Genomic DNA, 5,097 nt, shown 5'->3' with positions numbered 1-5,097 from the left:
TCATGAAATCTAATATCTTTTATTTTCACACATAAAGAACAATATTACATAATTTAGTAACAGTTGCACACAAATATGGAAAAATATAGAACTTTCACAATATTTTAAAATTATAGATGTAGATTTTGAACAATTTGTATGTTTTATAACATCAAATATGTTTAATCAAATGACTTTACAAGTGTAAAATCAAAGATTTCTTTCTATTGAAATGAATTTTTTTTTAAAAGCCTGATTTTGGCGAAGCATATTAACCCATTAGGCGCCATCATTCCCATTTTGGGAACATTAGCTTTCAATTTTTTTAGAACTAACTGTACTTAATATTACTTAATTGACAATTTTATTTGAGCTCTGAATATATGAAAAGAATTTTGCAATTTTTTTTGAAAGCTTGTTTCAGAATTTTTATTTTTTATAGTATTTTAAAAATCGTGAAATTCCGCATTTTTATCCCCAATCATTAAACATGCATTTGTTTTATAAATATTAAAATAAAAATTATTTTAACTTAAACTCGATTACAACAATCTAATGTACTAAATAAAACTAGCCCATAGAGAAAATGTACAATGGCTAGTTTACAATTGAAGAAAAAAGACCTTGTTCCCTTTTGAGGGAAAGTATTGGCGAAAGCTGTTTTCAAACGAAAAACAAGATGCAGATTATTTTAGCAGAAAAAATATTTTTTCATGACAATAATATATGCACTAATTTAATAACGCAGAACATAGCGTCGATTCAGGTTTATCTTTATATTACTACACTAATCTAATACGTTGCCAAAAATAAACCTTAATCTATGTTTATTTCCTCCCCTCAAACACGATAAAACATCTGCATTTTTCAATCTCTCCCCCATTCATTGCACGTTTACTCCTCCCCAACAGCAAAATGACTCTAAATTTCTATTTGCATTTTTATAAAATAATTAATTTATAATAAATTTGTATTATGTTTAAAAGTTTCCTACAGAAAAAATCTATCATAAAAAATTTCTAACATTTTCCTTTGGCTAAGAATTTTAAAATCTGGCAAATAATTTGAAATACTTAGTATAGGCTATGTATATATATATAGTAATATCATAATTAAAGGTCAATAAAGAAAAAGTGCAGGTAAAAAAAGAAAAAACAACACCGGAAGCAAAATTATAATGGTAAACACACTTAATACAATGAGTAATTTAACCAGTGAGAATAGCCAAAACCAAATTTACAAAAATTATAATAATTTAAAATAAAACAAAATTAAAAAAATTAGCACTATAATGAGAAAATAAAATATCATAGTAAAAGGTGATAACATATAGATAAATTTGCTTTACAGAGTGGAACAACTGTAAGTCAATTTTACTTGGAAATGGTAAGATTCGTTTAATGCAGACCCTTATAAAAAAAGTCCACACGTTTCGCAGAGAACTTTTATTAAAACATTTTCCAAATTTTGAAAAAAATCAAATGACACACATTTTTCTTTCTTTTAGTTTTCACTAGTTATTAATACAGAATCACAATAATTCAGAGAAATAGCAACGGACATTTAAAGGTTGTATCCGGAAGAAAAAATGCTCAACACTTCGCCGGGGGAGGTACATGGGCAAAGCATTTGCAGAGGAGGCCTGATCAAATCCTTCCCACAGCATCCACATTATTTATAGTTTAGCATTGACCACAGTGCTGATGTAAAATACCCTCCGAGGTAGTTGGATCATGGGTTTGAGTCCCCTGGACGCCAGACTAACTGTAGCAGGCTTAGTGGTTTTCCTCTCCATGTCAGTGTTTTGTCATGCATTCATCTCGGCTAGAACATTTAAAACAGGACTTATCAATGTAAGAGTATTTTATTTGAATAAGTTGTTAAAAGTTTCTATCACAATGTACACAAATACATTCATGAAGATTTTATTACATTAAGAATAGGTTTAGCTAAAATAATTTTTATATATAATATTATTGAACTAATTTAACACGTTGAATGCCATAGGGGTCACCGGTGACTGGTGCCTAGATTATTCGAAACACATAACTCGAATAAATTTTTAATGCTCTAATTTTTTTTTAATATTATTATTACTAAAATGGTTTGAAGAAATAATTGTAATATATACCGAAAAAATCATTTTGGCCAGACGGACAAGCCATGTAAAATTAGTGTGGCATTCAACATGTTAAAGAAAAAAAAAGTGTAAATCTATCTAAGCTTAAATACATAAGAAAGTGCAAGGATTGTTCTTAACACAAAACAAAATTGGAGTCAACAAAGAAAATTCAAATGTAAATCGAAAAGTAATTATTTATTATTTATAAAAATATTTAATAATTAAAAACATTTTTTTGCATTTACTGGAACACAGTCGAGACAAAAAGTAACAGCAAAAAAAACTATTAATCATTTAGTTATACTAATAATATAAATTTAGATTACACAAACATTAAATTGTCTTTCAGAGAGCAAAAAAAAAAAAATTTTTTTTTCACTGTATCAAGTTTATACACATATCAATCCTTACAATCAATATATTTTCTTTCTAAATATTGTTATCAAAATTGCTTCGCTTCATATTTTTTTTACTACAGTTCAGGAAAAGCATTAATTATAGATTAATAAAAGTTTTTTGATAATGTTATTCTAAGTAACACACGTAATTTAGCAATAACAATAAAAAAAAAATAAAAGTTTCTTAAAAATTATTATCACTGATGCTGAATTAGAAAGTTTTACTAGGTAGCTTTTCGTAGCAAGAAAACATGGAGTATAAAGTGTTGAGCATTGAATATGAAGTACCAAATATTTTTTAAATAAAGTATTCAGTATATATCGATAAAGCATTAAGAATTTATCTTGGAAAATGCCAGTGACACAACAGCGATTCTGCATATCTAATCCATTTGTGATCCAATGAATGTTATGCAAATAATTTTTTTATTTTTTATATATAGTTATTGATATCAAAATTATGTAAATTAAACTGCTCTAGTTAGCAATACTTTAATATTTTTCAAAAAGTTCAAGCTGTTAAGTACTTGGCATTATATTATTTTAAACAAAGAGCAAGGTACTCATCACCGCCCATCACTCAACCATGACCAAAAATCCTATTTCTAGAGCTTTACTTTTTAACGGCCATGGTTAAAATGCCATGTAATTTTGATACTGGTCAGATAAAGTGGACTCCGCTTGAGCTAGCTCGTTTGAATCTTCTGCACGATAACCAATGAGAGAACTTTCAGTTGTGGCGGAATTTATATGCAAAGTATACACGCCAGTTGTTTTATACATTGCCAGGATCTAACTCATTACCCTAGTTCTCTAATAAGCAGTGTGAAAGATAATTTAACCAGCTGTGCCACAAGAGCACCCTGGAGCAAGCTATTAATCCTTTTTAAAAATCAAATAAATTAAATTTCAATTTGAAATGTTACAATTTTTAAAAGGAGTTTCACAGTCGTAAATAATTATATATCCCATGTTATCTATTTTGAGTCATAAATTCAAAACTAAAATTTGAAATTATACACTGAAAGCTGTGATGTTAGAATAAAACATTTTTAAACATTACTTTTTCAAAAAAAATAATAACTAATTAAAAATTTATAAATCATTAGAAGATTGCCTTTTTCTCCCATGCTTACACCATATTTAAAATATAAATAAAGCATAATCTTATTTTTTTCTTCAGGTTTATGTCAACTGTAAGTTTAGTAACAGTTTGAAATAATTATAATTAGATATCAATGTCAATTGTTTTCTAAAATAGCTAATAATTGAAAGTATACTTTTCATAATTATAATAAAAATTCGAAAACATTCTTCGTTGTTTTTTAAATTATTCAATCATTCTGTGAGAGAATTTCTGTGATAGCTCTCGAATGTAAACTAAGATAAACAAAAAAGCAAATTGGTATTTCAAATAAAAATGATTTCTTATTCATAGCTATCGCCACATTGAAAACCTCATACAAAATTATAATCAAACACTACAGAACAAATATAGGGCACTTTAAAAACATTCCTCTTAATATTATAATGATAAAACATAAATAATACAACTACAACAGAAATGTAAACATAACTAGGGTTAGCTCTCTCGCTTAAACATTTTTATAAGATTTGTAGCATTAATAATTCAGTAATAAAAATTGAAATGTATTAATAAAAAAGATGCCGTCGTTACTTAGGAATAAATATAAAAATAAGATATAAGTATTAAACTTACCAAATTCAAGCATTTTTATAACATCGATAGAACACATTTGTAGACAAACTTCTTCCATCGGTAGCGTGGATGGGAAGGGACAGAAAACGTATTTCGTCATAAAATTTTTCACTGATGTGCGCATGCGCTTGTTCTCCGTTACATGATCGTACCGAAGAAAAAGAAATGAAAGGCACAAAAGTCTTTTCGTACCGCGCATTGACTGGCGTTTGCTTTGGTGCCTTCAATTTCTCGTGGTGCCTCTCATTTTTAAAGGCACATTAGTTATGTGCCTCTTACGCGAGAAAATACACGGTACATTTAGCTTGTGCCTCTGAAATCAGAGGTACAGTTTTTAGAGTGTACTTTGTAATACCAGCTTTTGTGATGCAATTCAGGCTCTAAAAATGAAACTTTTCGTATTCCTGCTTTATAGAAGTTTGAAACTTTTAAATTATGTAATAACGTTTCTACATTTGAATATTTCACTCATAAAATATTAAATTTCAGTTCTATACGAAATTTGTAATGTTTCTCTAATTGAATGTAACAAAGCTTTGGATATTAAAATCAATATTAATAGTTTACAGTATTTATACTCGCACTCTAGTAAATTTAGAATTTTTGAACTAGGTATTTATCGTATTAAATAGTAGAAACAATTTTAGATTTTTATGTTTATTTTAGGATCTAACTTTTTAGTCAAAATAAAATCTAATGGAAGTAAAAAGGTAAAAATGAGTTTTCGGTATCGCTAGTTTCAGTTATTTAGTACTTTACAATTTTAGAAAGCTACGTGCTTTTGAAATCTCAAATCTAATTGTGCGTTTGAAATCTTCAAATTAGTGTTTATTATTTAGCAATTTTCTCAAATCATGCTTGTTTCCACGTTATTATTT

General features: G+C 27.6%; 1 long non-coding RNA gene across 1 annotated transcript; it reads right to left on the bottom strand.

Annotated features, from left to right (window-relative positions):
- Positions 1-4,566, bottom strand: LOC147806324 (uncharacterized). Its single transcript, XR_015435899.1, has 2 exons — positions 4,220-4,566; positions 1-1,803 (listed from the first exon to the last, which is right to left on the bottom strand). It is a non-coding gene; the product is annotated as an uncharacterized LOC147806324 (long non-coding RNA).
- Between the last annotated feature and the right edge of the window lie 531 nt (positions 4,567-5,097).

Source organism: Parasteatoda tepidariorum, chromosome 8, assembly GCF_982258835.1.
Source record: "Parasteatoda tepidariorum strain Cologne lab strain chromosome 8, Ptep-v5.0, whole genome shotgun sequence".
In the NCBI taxonomy this organism is placed as follows: Eukaryota; Metazoa; Arthropoda; class Arachnida; order Araneae; family Theridiidae; genus Parasteatoda; species Parasteatoda tepidariorum.
Note: the sequence above shows the minus strand (reverse complement) of the source record. Positions and strands in the feature narration are given on the sequence as shown.